This window comes from Apodemus sylvaticus, chromosome 5 (genome assembly GCF_947179515.1).
Source record: "Apodemus sylvaticus chromosome 5, mApoSyl1.1, whole genome shotgun sequence".
NCBI classification, from domain to species: Eukaryota; Metazoa; Chordata; class Mammalia; order Rodentia; family Muridae; genus Apodemus; species Apodemus sylvaticus.
In genome coordinates this window covers 114,913,660-114,936,969 of record NC_067476.1, presented here as the reverse complement: position 1 = coordinate 114,936,969, position 23,310 = coordinate 114,913,660, and the positions used below count along the sequence as shown (strand labels likewise).

The 23,310-nt window shown below is 46.1% G+C and overlaps 1 protein-coding gene across 4 annotated transcripts in view; it reads left to right on the top strand.

The window, feature by feature from the left end:
- The first annotated feature begins 4,686 nt into the window (after positions 1-4,686).
- Slc23a2 (solute carrier family 23 member 2) overlaps positions 4,687-23,310 on the top strand; it is an 87,725-nt gene continuing 69,101 nt past the window's right edge. For all 4 annotated transcript variants that reach the window (XM_052183691.1, XM_052183694.1, XM_052183693.1 and 1 more), the window contains exon 1: positions 4,687-4,787. The gene's annotated coding sequence lies outside the window, so the exon portion shown is untranslated. The remainder of the gene's footprint in view (positions 4,788-23,310) is intronic.

Here is a 23,310-nt window from a genome sequence, read left to right as displayed (position 1 = left end):
TTCTAAAATGAAGCAGTAGTAATGGTTATACCAATGAATTGTATTTTAGGTAGAAATTATTATGGTATATGAATTATACACCAATTTACAAAAAGTACTCATGGTGATAGGCAGGGGTTATGTGACACATGGTTCCATTTCTACTGTTTAATCCGGAGACACAGAGGTTGCCATGTAGCCTAGGCTGGCTTGACACTCTAAACTGTCTCAGACCTCTAAAATTTGAGATTATGGGCTTGTTTTCAGCTTGTTACTTTTGTTTGTTTGCTAATTGAAATACTGCTGCAGTCAAGAACACTGAACTGGAAAGGAAGAAAGAAAGAGAGAAAGAAAGAAAGAAAGAAAGAAAGAAAGAAAGAAAGAAAGAAAGAAAGAAAGAAAGAAAGAAAGAAGGGAGGGAAGGAGGGAGGGAGGGAGGGAAGGAAGGAAGGAAGGAAGGAAGGAAGGAAGGAAGGAAGGAAGGAAGGAATGTCACTAGGTGTGGTGGTCCTCTTCATTTAAAAGGCAGAGGCTGTTATGTTAGATCTTTGTGTATTGGAGGCCAGCCTGGTCTACAAAGCTAGTTTCAACCCAGTGAGACCTTGTCTGTTTTTATTTTTATTTTTATTTTTTATTTTTTATTTTTATTTTTCGAGACAGGGTTTCTCTGTGTAGCCCTGGCTCTCCTGGAACTCACTCTGTAGACCAGGCTGGCCTCGAACTCAGAAATCTGCCTGCCTCTGCCTCCCAAGTGCTAGGATTAAAGGTGTGCACCACCACCACCACCACCCGGTGGCCTCTTCTGAAGAAGAAGAAGAAGAAAAAAGGATAAATATAAAGCAGCAGAGATCTCAGGCAGGCCTCACAGAGCTGCCCCAGGCTGTACGGGAAGCTCTAGGTGAAGCCAAGGTGAGTGGTAGGTTCTCAGACTCTTGCAAGCATTTGCCCAGCATTAGGTGACCATCCACTCAATCCAATCTCTCCAAAATTAAAATGTCTTCCCTGAATTATCCTGAAGAGACAACTCAAAGTCAGAGTTAATGGCCGAGAAGGAGGCTCAGTAAATGGGGGATCGACTGTTTGCTTTGGTATAAGCTAAGAATGTATTTTTATAGAGGAACCCCCAACTAAGTAAAATCTTAGGTAAATACTGTACTCGGGAGGTTAGGCACTATTTCAGTGATAAAGCATTTGCCTGCCTGGGTTCCATACCTTGCCTTTCCAAAGGAAAAGAATATACTTAATTATACAGTTATTTTTATTGTATTTTGAGTTTCATTAAAAAAAAAAAAACAAACCAAAACTACGGGGATTTGTTTTTGGCCCTTGATGCACAAAATACAAAACATTTTACTCTTTGGCCTTTTCCAGAAACAATTTGTTTTATCTAAACACCAGGGAAATGTTAGAGATACTCTTGTATTTCTAAGTATGTAGAAAGATGGACTAGTTGCTAGCATCAGTCTCTCCTCAAAAATAAGGTAGCTGAGTATGAGGGGAATTTCAATCAAACTAACCAGCCATAAAACATTCTTGGTAGAGTCTGTAAATTTGAGTTTAGAGAGTTAATGAGGTTGGGGGACAGAATCTGCTTGTAGCTCCTGTAATAAGAAAGGAAAACAAAAGAGAAAGGAAGCAAGAAGAAAAAAGCCCATGCCATTTGTGAATTGATGGTAATAAAAATGCTTATTTATAAGAGTGACTTTGAACACCTGTGTGCCACTGCACTGAGTGAATCTTTTGTATGCATGGCTGCACTCAGTCCTCATTAGAGCCTTGAAAAGCTGAAGTTAGGGAAACCCTTGATGTCACCTCCTGTCTGCCAGCAGTAAAATATAGTACTTTGTCCAGAAAAAAAAAAGGCGTGAGATTAGAAAGTCAAGGGTCTCGAATGTTATGCTTTGGAAGGGACTAGATTCTGTTTATCTTTGCTGGGTCATTATTTAGAGAAAGGGGCCCTGAAGGATTCTCAGAAGGGATGTCAAATGGTCAGCTGTGTTTTGAGATGATAACAAAGATGGTTTTCCGAGGTACTCTTTAAGTAAAGAGGTTGGAGTTTTAAGAACAAGAGTCTATATCTGCAGTTACAGAACACTTCCCCTGTTCAAGCTGATTGCCGGTGACTGATGGACAAAGAGCCAAAGACAACTTCAGGGTTTTGAGTAGCAGAAACCGAGAACTCAGGTAGAGAACACTCTGTGGAAGAAAGATGAGTCTAGCTGGGCAGTGGTGACACACGCCTTTAACCCCATCCATCACTCGGGAGGCAGAGGCAGGAACTTTCTGAAGGCCAGCCTGGCTTATACAGAGAAACCCTGTCTCAAAAAACAAAAGAAAACAAAACAAAAAAAGAAGAAGAAGAAAGATGAGTCTAGGGATGGCTCTCAAGCACCCCTGTGGAATACCAGGGCCTGAGGGTTTCAGGACCCCTCTCCCTAGGCCACTGAAAGCCTCAGATAGGGTAGCTGGGTAGCCTTTATATACAGTGCCACAATGTTTGCTTGTAAACTACAGTAACCTCTGTAGATTATTGTAATTCCGAAGGCAATGCAAATGCCATGCAAATAATTGTGACCCGTGAAGGACATTCAGTATACAGGTGCCCTGAATAATCACTTTATTATCCTGGTACTATCAAGGCAGGAATCACTCCAATGCTCACAAAGTTTTGATCCACAGTTGTTTGACTCTGCACATGTGCACCCTGGGGTACAAACCGTGTATTTATGGTTTCTGGAAACATTTGGGAACTCATCTGGCTATCACCAGACGTGTGTGTCTAGAAGCTCAAAAATGACTGGTCTGGAAAGAGGTAATGGGGGAAGAGGGTGGTGATAAGCAGAGAGCAGGGGGAAAGACTGAGGAGAAAAGGGGACACCCAGGGGACCAATGTCTCTAGAAGCCCATGCCTGAGAAATCCTTCCATCACCAACTTGAGTGGAAAAGTAAGGGACAGTTAGAAAGGCTAAGTGACTTTATCGAATAAAAACATCTCCAGGAGAGGTTAGTCAATGGAATGTTACTAAGCCAGGGAAGGAGAAAAAAAAAAAGATCTGTAAACAGGCAAAGGGATTTGGCACTTAGAAGGTCACAGATGACGTCTGAGAAAGCGGGAGACTGATGGTGCTTTATAGTTCTGTTGAGTGCAGAGGGTGGGGGAGGAAGAGATGCAGGAAGCCAGGGAGGGAGGGGGGAAACCGGGAGTGAGGTAGTGCTTTAGGATGGAGGAAAATCTATAAAGGGAGAGTTAGGGAGAGAGAGACAATATACATGGGGGAAAAAAGAAAAAGAAAAGAAAAGAGATGAACTGAACAGATCAGGGGTTTTTGATCTTAGAACAGCTCTTCTATTCCAGAAGGTTCCACACTGTTGAGCAGAACACACACATTATGTTTTTAAGGGTGGCTGGAAACTCTGACATAGAAAGAGTCGTGTGTTTCTCTGGTGCTGGTTATAGAATCATCTATTTTCCTCATCTTCAGTGAAGATGAAATACCTACGGTCTTTCACCTGGGTATACTGGATTTTACTTACTGATTTTTAGTTTTTTGAGCAGGGGTCTAAGTAGCCCAGGCTGACTTCAAAGTCATTGTCTTCCTATCTCCGCCTGCAAAATGCTGGAATTACAGGTGTGCATACTAAGCCACACTGGTTTTATTTTAGTTTGAGACGATTTAGAGAATTACATATTGATTCTTTCAGCTCGTGCGCACTAGCCTACTTTATAAAATGCCTGTCCTTGCTGGTTACAGTGTTGTCCCTATTGATCAGTCCTCAAGACTGCCAAACATAAGCAATTCAGGAACAAAATCTGCTTGCTTTTTTTTTTTTTTTTTTTGGTGAGGCCAGATGTGGTTGACCATTGTTTATGGCTCTCCGTAGTTGCTTGGGTAATGAAAGGAATTACTGGGTTTGAAAAACAACCAAGACACTGGCTTCAAGATGGAAGACAGAAGAAAGAGCTAATTATTAGGGTTTGTTTTGTTTGGGTGGAGGTAAGAACGTAGTTTATACAGTACCTTACAAGTTAGTATCTTAGACCACTGCCCACAGCATCACCTAGAAACTTCCTGGAAACGCAAATTCCGAAGCCACACTTCAGATCCCCATTTTCAGCACCTATGGGGGTGGTACCCAGTCTTAACGGCCCTCTGGGAAAGATTGCCTGGCTCGAGTGCAAAGGGGTTTATTGACACGAAGGCCTTTTGAGTCAACAGCCTAAGCGCCCATCCATCCAGCAGGCATCCCCTTGGGGGCACTTGAGAAATACAGAATCGCAGGTTGCCCCCAAACCTGCTCTATCAGAACACACGCCCCAGAGAAATCAAGCCTGGTGTCTTCTCCCGCGTCAGCACAAGCAAGGAGGATCTCTTCCCCAGCGAGTTCGGAAGCCTGACGGCCCAATTGGATAAGCCGCGAAATTGCTTTAAAGCGCGTAACCCACTGGGCCGGGTGTACTGCACCCCGCTTGCTGTCACCCCACAGCTACTGCAAGGCTCGGGATCCTGCAGGGTAAAAAGGAGGCTCTGTAGGGGGAGAGCCTGCGAGCGTCGAGCATCCCAGGCGGCCCCCGAGCAGGTGTGTGGAAAAGGGTCTGCGGCTCGGCGCCCCGGGGCGCGCGGGCGGAGCCGGGGGTCGGGCGGGGAGGGGCCGGCGCGCGGGGCGGGCGGCTGCGCGGCTCCCGCCCCCGGCCCGCCCCTCCGCGGCGCCATTTTGCAGGCGGCTGCCGCGGGGACCCGAGGCGGCGGCAGGCACTGCGGCGCGAGCGGTGCGATCGGCGGGACGCGAGCCCAGCGAGCTGCAGGCAGGTGAGAGCCGGGCCGCCGCGCCCCACGCCCCACGCCGGGTCCGCGGCAGCACCTGCCGGCAGCCCCAGTTTCTCGCCGAGCACACGAGGCCGGCCCGCGCGGCCCCCGCGCGCTGTCACCCACCCGCGGCGCGGCCTGCGCCCCCACGCCGGCTCGCGCGGCCCGGCGGCCCCGGCTGCCGCGTCAGGCCGTGCGTCCCGGGCGCTCACTGCTGCCCCGCCGGGTGCCCTCGGGACAGCCACCGTGGGCTCGGCGCGCTGCGTGGCTTGCCGCGCGCCCCTCCCCAGGTGGTGCGCCCCGCATCCCCGCGCCCGGGGATTCAGGGTCAGCCCGAGGGGCGGGGGGTGGCGGTGCTGTTTCCAGTCTGGCTTCCTGCCCTCTTTGCGGAGGCGACACGGAGTAATTTTAGATGCCGCTGCTCCAACCTCACGACCTTTCCCGCTGGCCTGCCCCGCAGGGGTCCCGGGTCGCCTTGATGCCTCCGCTCTTGACCGAGAAATTGACATTGGAGTGTGATAACTTGAAGGTGAAGAATTGTCTCCATGTTTGGCCGGAGATGTCCCATTTGATGTGTAGCCTATAGGAACTCGGCGTTTATTCAGGATGAGGGGCTTTAAGAGGGTCTGGTGGGAAACTCCTGATTCTCAGCGCAAAGGGTGAGGGCAAGTGCAGAGGGAAGAAAGTTAGCTTTTGGAAGGCTACCCGAGGCTGGGGCATTTGGAGTAGCTGTTAGTCTGCTTTTTGCAGTGCCGGGAGACCGGATGATGGCGAAGATGCTATCCTTACTGACATTTGGGTCCTCTGAACGAAGGCGGTCAGGGATGTGAGGATCTGGGATCTGAGACATCCTGGTTTGAGCTGTCATTAACTGGCCATGTGACTCCCCTTAGGCAGTTTTCTTCTTTCTAAAGGCTAGGCTAGGTGGATGACATTTTTCTATGTTTTGTGTATTGGGCTGAGGCCTCACCTGTTCCGTTTCCCTGCATCTGCCCTTTCATCTTGTGTGACATTACTGGCCTGCTCTTTTAAAGTGTTTGATTCAGGTGAAGTTTGTGAAAGGCCTTCACCTCTTGGACGTTCAGGATTTTCTACTGGGTTATAGTTGACCTTATCAGGGTCACTTTGGAATGTAGAGCTACTCTCTATGCTTAACTCATCCAAAAGTTAATAGCTTTGGGCAGTTGAGGCGGGTGTACCGTGTTAGCTCTCCTGACACATCTGGTAGTTAAGACACGGTGCATTTCCAGGCAGAGGTGTCTGCTTTCTAGACAGTGTCCTTTGCTTAACTGTTAAACTGAGTCTTCCTTTTTATACCGGGGTATTTCCAACCCCTCCCCCACCCCTGTTTTCTTCTTGTGGGAAGTAATTTCTGTAAGAAAGGTGTTTGTCTGGCCGTGGTGGCACACATCTTTAATCCCAGCACTCAGGAGTCACAGGCAGGATTTCTGAGTTCAAGGCCAGCCTGCTCTACAAGAGTGAGTTTCAAGGCAGTCAGGACTACACAGAAAAGCCCTGTCTTAACCAATATTCACCCCCACTCCCCAAAAAAGGAGGAAAGAAAGTGGGTGTTTGAGGAACTTTTTGTTTTGTTTTGTTTTATTTTGTTCCAGACAGGGTTTCTCTGTATACCTGGAACTCACTCTGTAGACCAGGCTGGCCTTGAACTCAGAAATCCGCCTGCCTCTGCCTCCCAAGTAAAGGCCTGTGCCAATACTTCCCAGCCCTTGAGGAACTTTTTGTAGTGGTATTTGTTTTCTTTTTTGTCCTGGCTGACCTGAAACTTGTTCCAGGCCAGTCTCAAACTGAGGGAGATCTTCTAAGTTCCAGTTTAAAGTCGCACCCCTTGCCCCTCGTTCCAGATACTTGTCTAGTACTTAGTTTTATAGTATGGCACATTTTGCTGAGATTAAAACCTCTACTAAAAAGCAATTAGTCTGGGTGTGGTGCTGTAAATGCATGTATAATCTTAGCAACTCAGCCCAGCTTGTGGAGATGGGAAGAGCCGGCCTGGGATAAAGGGCAAGACCTAGCCTTATAAAACAACACAGGGTAGTTATTTATTTTGAGACAAAGTCTTGCTATGCAGCCATGGCTGGCAGGCTGGAATTCATAGATCTACCACATCCCAGTAGTGAGACTAAAGGTGTGTGTGTATCACCATGTCCAGCAAGAAAGTTAGAAAAAAAAAATCTGCTCATCCAAGTGCTTAACTAGAGGGCTGGAGAGATGGCTCAGCAATTAGGAGCACTGGCTGTTTTTTGTTGCTTTGTTTTTTAGGGTTTTTTTTGTTTGTTTGTTTGTTTGTTTTGATTTGTTTTTTTTAAATTACAGGATCTGGGTTTAATTCCCAGCACCCACATGATATCTCACAATCATCTTTAACTCCAGGGGATTCAGTGCCCTCTTCTGGTCTCTGTGGTGTGAACACTGCAACTGCACACACTTGAGACAACACACTCAGTGGACACCACCCACACACATTTTAAAAAGTACTTGAATCAATATGACTGACCGGGTATGAGCTGAACTAGGATGGACATGCTCGAGACAGGGTTTCTCTATGTAGCCCTGGCTGTCCTGGAGCTCACTCTGTAGACCAGGCTGGCCTTGAACTCAGAAATCCTATCTGCCTCTGCCTCCCAAGTGGTGAGATTAAAGGCATGAGCCACCACCCAGCCAGACTCAGGGATATTAAAAAACCCTCCCCTTCCCCTAAAGGAAAAAAATAGCACTTGGGAAAAACAGGAATCAAGGGTCATCTATTATTATTATTATTATTATTATTATTATTAGGTTTTTTGAGACAGGGTTTTTCTGTGTAGCCCTGGCTGTCCTGGAATTCACTCTGTAGACAAGGCTGGCCTTGAACTCAGAAATCCACCTGCCTCTGCCTCCCAAGTGCTGGGATTAAAGAGGCCCTGAATTTGAAGGAAATTGGAAAGACGTACATGGGGGGGGGGGGGTGTGTTGGAAGTAGGAAAGGGAAAGGAGAAGTGTAACGGTCTCAAAAAGAAAAAAAATTGGAGCATTGTATATGGTTTAGATGATTTTTTAAAAAGATTTATTTAATGTATATGGGTACACCGTAGCTGTCTTTAGACACACCAAAAGAGGGTATTGGATCCCATTACAGATGGTTATGAGGCACCATGTGGTTGCTGGGAATTGAACTCAGGACCTCTGGAAGAGCAGCCCGAGTTCTTAACCGCTGAGCCATTTCTCCAGCCCCCCTTGGTCTAAGTAGTTTGAATCCCATGCCTCCCTCATTTGCATAACAGTCGAGTGGACCTATATTTCGGAATAAGCTTTTTGTCTCATTGGTAAGCTTGTGTAGCTTGCCCCCAATCCATTACCGGTTCTTCTATTAATGAGGTGGCAGCTGCTACTGAACAAACCATTCTTGAATTAAAACCAAAGCATCTGTACTCAAAAAGTCTAAGGCTTAGTTATTTCCTTGGTATAGGAGTACTGAGTCAGCTGTCGTCAACTCTACCGTGTTTCTAAAGAAACCTGGCTCCATTAGAGTTCTGGATTTGACCCACTGATAGTTTAAGGAGTTTTCTCATTTTGGTTAAGAAAATTAAGTTGTCACCAGTAATTTGTCTTTTTATGGCACTTTGAACCTATAAGTGTAAGCTTAATAAACCTTATTTACTCTCGTACTTTTTTTGTTATGTTTTTCAAGACAGGGCTTCTCTGTAGTGCATGCTGTCCTGGAACTCACTCTGTAGACCAGGCTAGCCTTGAATTCAGAAATCTGCCTACCTCTGCCTTCAGTGGGAGGATCAAGGGCTTGTGCCACTGCCTAGTTTACCCTCACATTTTTTAAGTCTTCTCCAGAGTCCTTTGGTCTCCCATTCATTCTTTTACCCTGCCACTCCTACAGTTCTCTGCTGAGGGGTAGGGAGGTGTGTGTGTGTGTGTGGTATCTGTCCTTCTTGACCAGGTTAACCCTGCAAAGCTGCCAGGTTAAAAGGAGCCCTTTGTGCACCCTCTGTATTCTTGTTATTCTCTTCCTGGCTTTGCTATTTCTATCTTGTCACAGGTTCTAGGTTGTTGGCTGCTTCATAATTAAGGGCTGTTTTCAGCTTGTACCTTTCACGGGCGGGCCTTTTACTATTTATCTATCTCACTACTGAATCTTGCGACTTTGCTCAGGCTGGCCTCAAAGGACTTCCCTTCACCTGATCCCAGCCCTGGGCTGGGCTTTCTTGTACTGCTGACACATGGCTGGACTGCCTGCTTTTTCAGGGCAGTAATCTGTGTGGTCAGATGCTGCAGGGAGAAACCCTGGAGAGTTTGATGGTACTTGGTTTTTTGAATGTGGCGCTCTCTCGTGGAGGAGGCAGAAAATAGGATTTGGAAAGCGACTTAGGAGGTCTGGAGGAATCTGGCAGTATGTGGACGGGAACAGAAAGGACGAGGGGGCTCAAGGCTGGCACATGCATCGGTTTGGGAGGGCTGAAAACAGTCATTTATTTCTCACAGTTCTGGAGACTGGGAAGTCTGAGGTCAAGTTTCTGGCTAACTTAGTTCTGATGAGAGCTTCTGTCATCTGGCTCATAGGCAGCCACTTTCTCACTGAGCGCTACTCACATGACCATTTCTTCATGTCTCCTCTCTCCCTCCGGCTCAAGGGCTAAGAACTGAATAAATGATTGATAAATAAATAAATAAATAAATAATTAAATGATCAATAATTGATCTTGTGCGCACTGTACCACTGTACCACCAGTGCAATTCTTGTAATCTTACTTAATGGAGTCCCTCTTATAATAAGACCTCATTTAACCTTAATGATCAACTAAAAGCGTCCTCAGAATCTGACCTCAGTATGTGGATGTATTTGGTTGGGAGAATAAAACAGTTCACTCCATAGTGCAGAGTATGGATGTGTTGTCTTTAGTTTTCATGCTGGGGAGTGAACCCATCCGTGGCTTTGACATGTTACGCAGGGGTTCTACAGAGCTTCACCCCTCGCCTGATTCCGCTCTTAACAAGGACATTTAGTCTAGCCCTTGCTGTTTGAGAACTGGTGTGGATAGAGTAGGGCTGGGGTTGGGGGTAAGTCAAATCATTCTGATTCACTGTGGGGAGACCGTGAGAATTGACTGGATCCCAGGGTAAGGCAGACAGGAGGATGATAGGAGAAAGAAGAGGAGGAAGAGTGTGTCGTGGAGGAAGACAGACAGACAACAGAGGCTCCTGGGACAAAAGTGGTCGAGGGGCAGGCTCAGGGTGTGGGAAGCTGTGTGCCAACTTTGACTCAAGTCAGGAAATGAGGCGGATGGGATTTCTTTCCGTCTGCAAATGTAAATCTTGGTATCTTCTTAGTGACCTTAGCTAATTCTCTCTCAGTAGGCAGTCTTACACTCCTGGGACCTTCACTCCGTGAAGGAGAGGAACTTTTTCTATTGTCTTGTCAGGAAAGTTCACTCAGGTTCCTCTCAGAGCATCTGATATGAAATTTCTGTCTCTTTCTCCAGGGCATCTCATTAAATACCTGGTGAAGGTTACCCCTTCTCTGTGTGTGTGTGTGTGCATGCATGCATGTCTGTTTGTACACATGTATGAACCAGAGGACAACCTTGAGTATTGTTCTGCAGGTACTGTCGACATTTATTTAATTTTATTTATCACTTTTTGAGATTTTTTTTTTATTTTGTGTGGCTAGGTGTTTTGCATGCATGTATATCTGTACATGCAGTATTCTTAGAGGCCAGAAGAGGGCATCAGGTCTCTCTGGGACTGGAGTTGCAGGTGATTGAGAGCGGCCTTCTAGGTGAGGGTTTTAAACCTGGGATCTCTGGGAGAGCAGCCTGTTCTCTTAACCACTGAGCCATCTTCCCACCACCCAGAAAGTGTGCTTTGGTGGCTGAAGATGGGACAAGAGAGTAGTAAATGATGTATTTATTTCCTGGGGTTGGGGCACTGTTTTTTACCTAAGGTGCGCCGACCACCCCTGCTCTTAGAGACATCTCTGCCCTTGACTAGCTGTGTAGAGCCGGGAGTGCTGAGGGTGAACCCTTCTTCTGGAGGAGAACCCATGCTCGCGACTACGTTGTCATCTCTTCAGCCGCTATTTTTTTTATTGAGACAAGGTCTAACTGGCCTGGTAGGCTGGGTCGACTGGCCATTCAGTCCCAGGAATCCACCTGTCCTCACTGTGCCAATTGCTGTCTCTCTAGACTAGCCATTTTTTCTTAAATATGTGTGGGAAGCTTACAGAGTTGCATCTACCCATTTTTGTTGTTGAAAGTGAGCGAAGCTAAGTAAGAGTTATATCTGAAGGGACCTATCTAAGCAGTAAAGGAGACCCTACAGGGTGAGTCCGCTAGCCCATGAAGTGGGGTCCCTGGGGTGATGTTTGTGCTCATAGGTATGGGTGATACTCTGGGCACTTGAAGCCAGTATTGCTAGTGTGAAACCAGCGGGCTGAGTCTGTGTGACCCATATCTCTAGGATAGCTACTGGGTTTGATTTCTCAGATGCCCTGAAACTCTGGGGATTTAAAGATAGAACTCCACTTCCAGATCTTATTCCTGGTGGTAATAGGAGGGCAGAGAAGCCGGAAGCTAGTTGTGTGCTGGGTGCTCTGCCTGGCACTGATTGTGTCACTACTGTAATTTGGTCACAGCCCCGTGGCCTTTATGGTTCCCATTTCCCAGTGGGGAATGCTGAGGTTTGGGGGCTTGAGCTGGCTGTTCGTGATCACAGGGCCATTGAGTAGCAGAGTCAGGATTTGATTCCAGACTAGTCAGTTGCAAACTCAACAATTAGACTGCAGTCCTGCCGGGCCCTTTTGGTCTTGCGTGCTTGCCAAGGACTGGAGCTTTGGAGGTGGGGTTTGACTGGGAGAGTGGGACCTGCACTGAGGGAGGGATCAGGGTGATGGGGGGGGGGAAGGTGAGGAGGACTGTGGGAGGAGGCACACACTCAGTGCAGCCAAGGGCAGCTAGCAGTGGAGTCGCGGGAGTCAGAAGGGCCCTTGACACTGTCCTGGTGGAAGGTCACCAGAGGATGCCCAGAATGGGTGGCTTGTTTAGATGTCCATGCTGAAAATTCCAGGGGGAGGCTGTGGTAGGATCCTCTCTTGCTCTTCAGGTCCGGGTTCTACGGTTGCCTGAACTGTGCCCTAGCTCGGGCTCCTTTTGTTAGTGTTTGAGTTACCCATGACTCTTCACTCTGGTTTGTTTGTTTTTTTAAACGGGCTTCTCTTTGCTTATATAAATAGATAAATAAATAAATATATGACTTATTGGCTTAATTAAAATTGACTAGGCCTCTCTCTCTCTTTCTAAGACTGGGCTTTGTGTAGCCCTGGCTGTCCTGGAACTCACTCTGACCAGGCTGGCCTTGAACTCAGAGATCCACCTGCCTCTACCTGGATTTAAGGTGTGTGTAGCACTCCTGGCTTTCATTCATTTCTTTTTATCAAGAGCTATTCAGCTTTTATGATACACTTCACAGCATGTCCCACAGTGTGTGACTTGGGTACAAGTGTGCCCAAGTTTTGGAGGCAGTGACATTTCCTTCAAGCCGTGTTCTATCTAAACAACAATGTGAACTGTTTTCTATTCCATCCCTAGTCTATGCACCCAGTGCCGCCCTTGGTCCTCCCTGTCTGCACCCAGTGCCGCCCTTGGTCCTCCCTGTCTGCACCCAGTGTACCCTTGGCCCTCCCTGTCTGCACCCAGTGCACCCTTGGTCCTCCCCGTCTGCACCCATTGCGCCCTTGGTCCTCCCCATCTGCACCCAGTGCACCCTTGGTCCTCCCCATCTGTACCCAGTGCCGCCCTTGGTCCTCCCTGTCTGCACCCAGTGTACCCTTGGTCCTCCCCGTTTGCACCCAGTGCACCCTTGGTCCTCCCCGCCTGCACCCAGTGCACCCTTGGTCCTCCCCATCTGTACCCAGTGCATCCTTGGTCCCCCCCGTCTGCACCCAGTGCCACCTTTGGTCCTCCCTGTCTGCACCCAGTGCACCCTTGGTCCTCCCCGTCTGCACCCAGTGTTGCATTTGGTCTTTTCCTTCACCTGCATCTGCGCTTTTGTCCTAAAGTTGAGGATTCTTTAACTTTGATTTAAAATCTTTTCCATAGTTTCTTTACACGCAGGATCTCATAAATATTGACTTATATTTTCTCTTATTTTTTAAAATTTGTAATTAATACTTGTATTGGAGTGCTGTGTGAAATAAGGACTTTCCTTCCTCCAGTTTATTTCCATCACCATTCATGAATTCGCCTTATTAATGTACCCACTGTTGTAAGTATTTGGACCTGCCATGGGGTGTACTGTTTGATCACTTTCTGGTTTTGTTTTTTTTTTTTTTTTTTTTTTTTTTTTTTGGTTTTTCAAGACAGGGTTTCTCTGTGTAGCCCTGGCTGTCCTGGAGCTCACTCTGTAGACCAGGCTGACCTCGAACTCAGAAATCCGCCTGCCTCTGCCTCCCAAGTGCTGGGATTACAGGCCTGTGCCACCACACCTGGCCGCTTTCTGTTCCTCTGTGCAGTCAGTCATTAAACATTTATTGTTGTATGTGTACAGCCAGAGGACAACTCTGAATTGGTTCTTTCCACCAGTAGGTCCTAGGGATCAAATTCAGGCTGTCAGACTTAGTGGCAAAAGCTTCACCAGTTAGGCTGTCTTCCCAGACCTCCTTTTTGAGAAAGGATCTTATGTTGTCCAGGTTACCCTATGTTGCTGGGGATGACCTTTAACATCCGAGTCTCCTTAACATCCGAGTCTCCTGCCTCTTCTGAGTGCTAAGACTGCAGGAATGGGCACCACACTCAGGGTTTTTTTTTTTTTTAATTTTACTTTAAAATATTTTAAATTTAATTTTATGTGTATGGGTATTTTCCCTATATGTACATGTACCATATGCATGCAGTACTTGTGGAGGCCAGAAGAGGGTGTCAGATCCCCTGGAGTGGAGTTACAGTTGCAAGCTCCCTTGAGTGCTAGGTATTATCCTTTTGAAGACAAAGAAGTTAGTGCTCTTAACCTTAACCACTGACATGTCTGTCTAGCTTCATATTTAAAAGATATTTTGCTGAGAGGAATGGCCCATGCCTGTGATCCCAGTACTCGGGAGGCTGAGCCTTGGGCCAGTCTAGGATGTATGGTTCACAGTCAACTTGAATCACACAGACTTTACCTCAAACCCAAACAGAACACTGAGTGCCCTAGATGCTCTACTGAGGCGCTGTGCCCCTGCCCCGCCCACCCTGGGCAGAGTGGAGGGCTTTAAAATGCTCACAAGAACAGGGTGGGGACCACTTCTCTACTACCATATGGTCCTGGGGACTGAGCTCAGGTTATTGAGTTCACCTGCACGTGACTTAACCCCTGCGTCCCTGGGTGTCTCTTGGAAGCACTTAGGGTTGGCCCTGGTCGCTGGGGTAGTTATCCTGTATGTTCCCCCTTCTTGGCTGGTTTGAGGGTGACCTTATATTTCTTGCCAGGAGGAACTGTATTTTTCCCTTTCAGTCCTTCCCAGAGCTTTCTAGTGCTTAGCCGTACAGTTGTATTGTGTAGCTGCTTATCCTTTTCTGTCAGTCTTTGAGTTTTCTTCCTCAGAGAAGTTTTATAGGTTTTGTTTTTCCCCATTTAAAAAAAAGAAAGGATATTGCCTTTGGAGGTAGACTTGAGCACGTTCACAGCACCAGGCTCCCTCTTCCCCTCCCCCAGCTAGCCCACCCACCTTGCTGCTCAGGCTCTCTGTTTTGTCTGACGCCCCTTGGTTCCCGGGGTGCCCACACTGTGGCCTTGCGGTCCCCTTGTTTCCAGTCACTGGTGAGTATGTGTGTGTGCTCCCTCTCCCGCTCCCTCCCTCTGGGGTCCACTGTAGACACTGCAGGGCCTGAGTGGATTAGGAGTGGAGAGCTTCTCTGAGCAGCTGCTTTGGCTTGGGAGGTGGACTGCCTGGGCAGAGCTCTGGTAGAGTACTTCTCATGACAAACACAACTGAGTTACTTCTTGAGTGATGACTTGTTGCAGTCAACTCTTTAAAATTTCTTTTCACATTTGAAATCGCTCACTTTTATTTCTTTTGGTGTCCATCAACTCCTAAAATACGTTTTCCAGATTTCATTTTGACTGCCCTACTTTCCAGCAAGATGTCTCTATCACTGTGCAGTCTTATGAGCTCTGGTGGAAAGACACTTAGAATTTGTTAAGATTTATTTCTGGGGTCTCCATTATATCCCAGTAATCTATATGTATGTCCTTATGCCAACACTGGTGTGTCCTTAGACCACCCTGTCTGAACTACCATAGCTTTCTGTTCAGTTTTGAAGCTGGAAAAAACCCAGCCTCTGGCTTTGTTCTTTTGCTATTCTTAGACTGGTGTATTTTTCTGGGAATTTCAGGATCAGTCTGTCAGCCTTTGCTACAAGGCAGATGGGATTTTGATAGTGATTGCCTGGAATCAGTAGACCAGATTATGTTAACGACATAAAAAGCTGGGTGGTAGATGCCTTTAATTCCAATATATGGGAGGCAGAGGCAGAGACAGGGAGATCTCTGTGACTTGGAGGACAGCCAGGGCTATTATATGAGAAACCCTGTCTCTAAAAACCAAAATAAATAAATAAATAAAAATTAAAAAATAATAAAAAATTGCTGACCCCAGGCCATTGAATTATTTACCCCACCCCCATCAACCTTATGGGTCATTTATTATTTATTTGAACAAAAAGATGCTTGAAATCAGTGGTCCTCAACTTAAAAGCAAATTGGGGAACTTTGAGAAGCTGTGGATGCCTGGTCTCAGCCCACAATTTGAGATGGAGTTTTAGCATTCAGCCAAGTTATTGGAGCTTTAAGGATTTTTTTCAGGCAGTCTTACCGTGCAGCCGGGGTGGAGACCCAGCGCTTTAAAACTCAGACACGCGTCGCTCTCAAAGCCCGGCACAGTTAGCTGATACTGGAACTGGAGGAAACACACATGTGGAGCCTCTGTTTCTTTGCATGGATATTGTGCCTGCTTCACCATGACTTAATTTAGTGCTCTCCTCATTACAAACTTTGTTCTCCTGATAAATTAAATGGTTTTGCAAATTGACGTCTCATGGCTGTGTCCAGTTGTCCTTATGATTGTCGGTGCAGAGAGAAGAGAGAGCGGTCCCTGGAGGGTGTCCTTTCTCAGAATTCTGACTTTGTAATCAGAAATAAATTGAAAAAAAAAACATGCTGATGATTCATGGCTGCTTTAGGAATGTCATAGAGAACAACCGACTGACCGAGCTGTCGGTCAGTCAATGGAAGGCTCTCTGGAAGTGCGACACCACCCTTCTCTGCGACAGTGAATGGGGGCTTGTGCGGAGGCAGCCATTGCTTTCTGAATACTCAGGGTTGTATGTTTTATGTGAAAGTAACATTCTGTTTATATGTACACGTCCACACATTCTGTACAGCTGCCAGCATAGCAGTCAGCTGGGCTTTTAACACTTCTTTAGACCGGTGAGACTGCACAGTGGGTAAAGACGCTGTCACCCAGCCTACAGCCTGGCTTCCATGCCCATGGCCACAGGTTGGAAGGAGACCTTACTTACTGTGACAAGTTAGTTCCCTTACTTCCTTATGCATGCCAAGGTGTGGCCCCTCCAGTAAAGAAATGAAGGGTAGCAAAGCCCAAGCCCCTCCGTTCTGCTTTAGGAATACTTCTTTAAAACATGGCTTCTAACAATTTGATTGTCTGGAATGCATCACTTTCTACATGATAAATCCTTCCATTGAGTCTTTAGCTTCTGTGCTTCCCCCCATTTCTCTTGCTGGGCTGAATAGATACAATGGGAATTAGCCTTTTTTGTAAATCTAGGTGCATTATTCTGATTATTTAAACTTTTCACTCATGCGCGCGCGCGCGCGCACACACACACACACACACACACACACACACACTGCATGTCTTTCCCAGTTGCTGTCTGCTTTACTTACTGAAGCGGGGTCTCTTGCCAGAACCTGGGGTATCAGGAAGTCTTGCCACCAACTTGCTGTAGGAATCCCGCGGCAGGCTTGCACGTGGACTTCAGGCCTGCCAGACTTTCCTGTACACACTGGGAACTGAACCCAGGTCCTGTGCAACAGCAGTGAGTGTTTCTCAGAGCCAGCCATCCTCCAGGTTCTGATGCACCACCCCCATCCCCCCAGACAGGGTTTCTCTGTGTAGCCCTGGCTGTCCTGGAACTCACTCTGTAGACTCAGGCTGGCCTGCCTCTGCCTCTTAAGAGTGCTGGGATTAAAGGCGTGCGCCACCACGGCCCGGCCTCTGATGCACTTTTAATGATTTTGTTTTGAATTTATATTTTGTCAGGCTTATTTATTTCCAAGTTTTCTTAGTCTGTTTTTCCTGGTGGATTATAATAGTTCTTTTTCTTTTCTTTTCTTTTTTTTTTTTTTGATTTTTTTGGATTTGGTTTTTTCAAGACAGGTTTCTCTCTGTAGCCCTGGCTGTCCTGGAACTCACTCTATAGACCAGGCTGGCCTTGAAACTCAGAAATCCACCTGCCTCTGCCTCCCAGAGTGCTGAGATTACAGGCGTGCGCCACCACCGCCCGGCAATAGTTCTTTTTATATCAAGGATATTAGTATTTTAATAAAATATTCTAGTTTCTACATTTTTGTAATCTTATGATGCATTTGAGAAATAAATTTTATTGAAGATCATTCTTGGGTTTAGGCTTCCAATTTTTCTTTTTTCTTTTTTCCTCCCTTCTCCCCATCTCAAGACAAGGTTTCTTTGTGTAGCCCTGGCTGTCTTAGAACTCTTTGTAGATCAGGCTAGCCTTGTCTGCCTGCCTGTGTCTCCTGAGTGCTGAGATTAAAGGCGTGTGCTTTTGGTACATACTGCTTGGCAGAAATATTGTTTTTCAAGTAGTAAAGCTTAGCATGGCTTGGCAGTACTGGGGAGGCAAGAGGCAGGTGGGTCTTTACCATTGACGCGGCCAGAGCTCCACGGTGAGGACCTGTTTCAAAAAAAGGTTTTTGTTTGCTTCGTTTTTGCTTTTTATTTAAGGATGAAGAAAAATCTTTCAGACTACGATTTTAAGTATATCTTAGATTGCAAATTAATTATCTACTAAAATATGCAGAGAAAAACCAGCTGCCAGCTTGAATTTAAAATTTAACGATATTTAGTTTAGATTTATTTTATGTGTATGAGCGTTTTACCTGCATATATTTATGTGTGTGCACCATGGCCATGTCTGGTGCCTGGGGAGGTCAGAAGAGGGCATGGTATTCCCTGGAAATGGAGTATGGTTGCGAGCTATCTGGTGGGTACTAGGAACCAAACCAGGCCATGATTCCAGCACCTCCAGATTTTTTCAGTGCTATTTTTGCAGTGAAAGTAAGGTAAACTAGAGGCTGTGCTGTTACCCACGAAGAGCAAGGGAGGGATGCTAAGTGTGATTCCCAGACTTTCTGTTCAGGTTCTAAGTTTGGGTACTTGGGTGTTGGAATGCCTATGCCCTAAGATGTAGGGGCATGTAGTGCCTGTCTGGGGTCGGGCATTGGAGTGCTCTTTTGATCCTTTTTGCTCCAGTAGAATGACAAAATAAAATTGAGAACTGACCTCGTTATGCTTAGATGGAAGCCCCAGACGACGACGCTAATGCTGGAGTTTGGGCTTTATTTGAACCGAGCCTCCTTTTGCCTTCGTGTTCTGGAATGATTTTAATAGGATTGGGGCTCACTGGTCCTTCTCACTCTGAGGACTTTTTTGTGGCGTTCAGGTTAGCCAGCAGGATCCTGTGTCTTGTTGAGGGCCTGCGAGTGCACCTTGGCACTTCTCACAACTGAGAAAGGAGACAGACAGGTCTGTTTCTGTTTCCTGAGCAGCTGGTGAGCTGCTGCCAGCAGGGTTTGAGCCCAACGCCTCTGTGTCCTCCCCTGCCCCGCGGAGGGGGTGGGGCTGCGGCATTTCTAAGTGTTCCGTGATTGGTTGCCCTCTCACTTGCCATGGTCTGAGCAGAACGCGGTTCCAGCTCTTCGCTTTTGGGCTGCGATCTGAGTCACTGTAATGTGCTTATCACCGAATTGTGATCACGCCAAGGCATTTTGGGAAAGGTTTTAGGAAGTTTTGGTTCGTGCAGATACAATGGTCTTTTAAATGTGATTTGAAGGTTGACAGTTCACATGTAAGGGAAGGCAGGATTGCTGTATATTATTATTAGTAGTAGTAGTAATAGTAAGGTGTGTTTGACGTTGGTAATTGCCATTGGACTTTTAAACTTTACCACTTTGCCAAGATATAATAAAAGTGTATTACGTCGATAGTCGTAATTAGAATGGTGAAACCCTAATATTTTCTATCTCCATTTTTCTAGAGATGAGAACATACTGTCCTGTTTGTAATATGAAATTTTGACATGCTGTCCTGGCTAGTATTATGTCAACTTGACAGAAGCTAGAGTCATCTGTAAGGCATTTTCTTTAATAGTGATTGATGAGGCCCAGCCCATGGTGGGTGGTGCTAGTCCTGGGTTGGTGGTCCTGGGTTCTATAAGAGAGCAGGCTGAGCAAAGCTATGGAAGCAAGCCAGTCACAATACCCTCCCACGGCCTCTGCATCAGCTCCTGCCTCTGGGTTCCTGCCCTGCTTGCGTTTACATCCTGACTTCCTTCAGTGATGCCAAATAAGCCCTTCTCAACCCGTTTTGCTCATGGGGTTTCATCATAGCAATAGTGACCCTAACTAAGACATATGCCAAGTGAAGAAAATATCTTCAAAAGGTTTTTGAAGATATTTACAGTTATTGGGTACAGTTATACTTAATACGTTGATTTGCATACTTATTTATATATTGTAGTCTAGGTATACAGAAAGCACATCTTTTAAAAATATTTGCATTAAAAGAGTTTTCTATACATTGGGAATTTGTATCAGTAGTGGGAGAGGGCCTTGAGGGACGCTAGCTCAGTGGTTAAGAACACTGGGCGCTCTCAGGAAACCCAAGCTTAGATCTCACCACCCACCCCCACGGCAGCTCATAACCATCTGTGACTCCAGCTCCAAGGGCTGCCTTGCCTTCTTCCCATCCACGGGCGTCAGGCAGCTATGTGCAGACATGCAGGCACTCATACATGTTAACAAAACAAATCTTAGACCAGAAGATAAAGATCAAGCTAGTAAATTTCAGTCCAGGAGTGTGGGCGGGGCTTCTAAGGCTGTCCCAGAGGAAGAGCTCTTGACAGTTGATGGGGGGGGGGGGGGCTAGTCCTGGTTGGGGTGAGAAGCTGGGAGGGCAGAGTGCTGGTGAGCTCATGGAGGAACTGGACGTGGGTGCTGGTGTGTGCGTATGGGTAAGACTGAAATACATTGTATGCAGGTTTCAAAGAGGAAATTAAAAAAAGATTGTTATCATCTGACATCCTTGACATCCTTGAAAGTCTTATAGTTTATACTGTGTGTGTGTGTGTCTGTGTGTGTGTGTGTGTGTGTGTGTGTGTGTGTGTGAGAGAGAGAGAGAGAGAGAGAGAGAGAGAGAGAGAGAGAGAAAGAGAGAATATTTATTTTTATTCTGTGTAAGAATGAGTTGGATCCCCTGAACTGGATGTGTTTGTAAGGTGCCATGAACTGAACCAGGGCCTCCTACTCCTAAACTACTAAGCTGACCCTTTCACCTCTCACTCATAACTAGGCTTTTAATTGATTAATTAAAAATTTTGGAAAGCAGGGCCTTGTGTAGTTTAGGTGGGCGTCTACGTGTGGCTCTTCTGCCTCAGTGGCGTGCTGTAGCGTAGGTGGTATGTGTCTATACTCCCCTCCAAGTGGACAGATGTGTGGACATGAGTGTGCTCTGCCGGTTAATTCCCTGTTTCTAACAGATGATCGACTCGACCCCAAGGCAGCAGACGGATGCCATATTGGCTCTGTGGTATTTCTGGTAAAAAATAATTGTTGTCATAATTTATTATGACAATCCTTAAATATTGGTCATTGTTCTACTATTAAAGTGAATACAGTTATACCCATTTAGTTATTTTTCTAAAATACTTTTGTCAGGTATGTATTTTTAAGAGGTTTATGTTTAATCATGAGTGCACGCACGCACGCGTGTTTGCCCTAGAGGACAGGCGCCTGTGCAGGCCAGAGGCAGTGGGTCCCCCTGGCACTGGTGTCACAGGCAGTTTGAGTCATCTGGCACAACTGCTAGAAATCAAACTCAGGTCCAGAAAAAGCAGTCTTGCTCTTAAGCCCCAGCCATCTCTCCAGCCTTTGATACACACACATTCTTTACTTAAAATATTTATGCGGGGCGTGGTGGCACACACCTGTAATCCCAGCACTTGGGAGGCAGAGGTAGGTGGATTTGTAAGTTCGAGGCCAGCCTAGTCTACAGAGTGAGTTCCAGGAGAGCCAGGGCTACACAGAGAAAACCTTACTCAAAAAACCAAACCAAAACCAAACAAAACAAATAAAATATTTATATGCTGTGCATTGAGGCATACTCTTTTAATCCCAGCAGTTGGGAGGCAGAGGCAGGAGGATCTCTGAGTTGCAGGCCAGCCTGGTCTACAGAGTTGTGATAGTAAAGGTGTAAACCACCATGCCTGGCTGGTTTTTGGCTTTTTCTTTTTAAGATAGCTATTTAAGATTTTTGACCAGAAATATTGAGCTGAAAGTGATGACCACTCTTCTGATTTTTCAGAGTGGAGGGACTTTCTAAGCATGAAGCTTGTAAGACTGAAAAGGCACTGGGTTTGACTTCCTCGAAGAGTTAGAGCATCTCAGCAAAGGCCCACTCTCCGCCCACATCACAGGCACACCCACAGGAGTGAGGACCAGCACCTCCTGGGAAGGTGGGGGAGCACCCAGAGTCCATTAAGAACTTGATATGTGGGCCAAAGGAGCTGAGAGGATCCCAGTGCTCAAAGCTCGCCTTTAGACAAAGAATGGGCGGTGAGTCGCTTACCTGGGCCGTGAGTCGCTTACCTGGGCCACCCTCTCTGGTCTCCCATGCTGGGCCAGTTCTTTGCTTCTGTCTTTCTCCATTCACTTAGTTACTTGTTCAGTGGTTAAAGCAAACAAACACCTACAACAAAAAGAATTTTCCTAGTTTATTTACATTGCCAGTTGTAAGGTATGTTTCTCTGAGTCCTTAGAAGCAGGAAGAGTAGCCACTGTGCTGAGTTCGCTCTGCTCAGCCTTAATCTGCACTAAATACCTTTTTGTCCTTGTTATTTAGATCATGACGTGTACGCTCTCAGCTGATTACTGTTTCATCTGTTAAACTGACACCACAGCCTGGCAGCGTGAGGGCTGACGTGGGGATAATCCTTCTCCTGAGCAATAAACGTCTTTCAGGGAGATGATGATGGCAGTCAGTCATTGACCTTAAGCCTGGTAAAATAGCAGCCTGATAATTCTGTATTATTTCCGCTCCACATTTTTTGGTGATTTTATGTATTTTCTGTGTGAAATCAAAGACTGGCATCTGCATAGGTTGAATATCCCTTACCTAGAATGCCTAGGATCACAAATATTTGACTATTTTTTTTTAAGTTGAGTTTGTACAATGAGATTGTACAAACATGATTTTTTTTTTTTTAGTTTTCTATACTTCTAATACATACAGCTTGAAGGTAACTTTATATAATACTTTAAAATAGTTGTATACATTAAGCAAAGTCTCATGGTATGGTATTGTGTACACTTTGTTTTGGGGTTGGGATTTTTGGTCAGAGATGCTGATCTTGTGGCTCCTGTATAACCATGCAAGGAAGCAGCAGAGATGCACGCTCCTTGTGTAGGAGGAGTAGGTGACACCCACTTTGATGCCAAGCCTGCAACCTGTGAATGGGGGGGGATGTTTGGGGGGGTTGGGGTTCTTGTCCCACAGAATGGGGTGGGAGGGTGCTCAGTCACTGTCAGGCCTGGTTTGTTCCGTAGACCCCTGTGCAGTGGATAGGAAGCCACATCTGTTGGAGCCGCATTAAAACATTTCTCCCAAAGAAGTCTTTCAAGTGTCTGGGACTTAGCACTTTATTTAATTTTAGGGCTAAAATGAGATCTTAATTGTGAATTTTGAAATTTGTCCTTGGGGAACACTTAATTTTAAACTAATTCTTTTAGCTTTTTTTTTTTTTTTTTAAAATAAGATCTCTTTGAAGCCCTGGCTGACCTTGAACTTGATCCTCCAGCTTTGACCTCCCAAGTATGGTGCTTAGAGCTCTAGATCAAAAGAAGCATGTTAGAATATATACAGCCTTTCAGAACTGTGCTAATTAGGAAGGCCTCACGACTGTATGCTCCTCTTCCCACTTCAAAGCCGCCTGAGGTTTGCTCTCATCAGTGCATATAAACACATACGGAATCACTATTTCTCAATAAAGGTGGGGTCCTACTGTAGGTATCGTGCAACCTTCAGTTTCAAAGCACTATACCCTTACCTTTGGGAGTAAGTAATCCATTTTTAAAGGCCTACCTTTTCACGTTATACCTATTATACTTGTTAGTTTTACTTTAAAAATTATTTTGCTTTTTATTTATGCATGCATGTTTGTGTGAATTATGC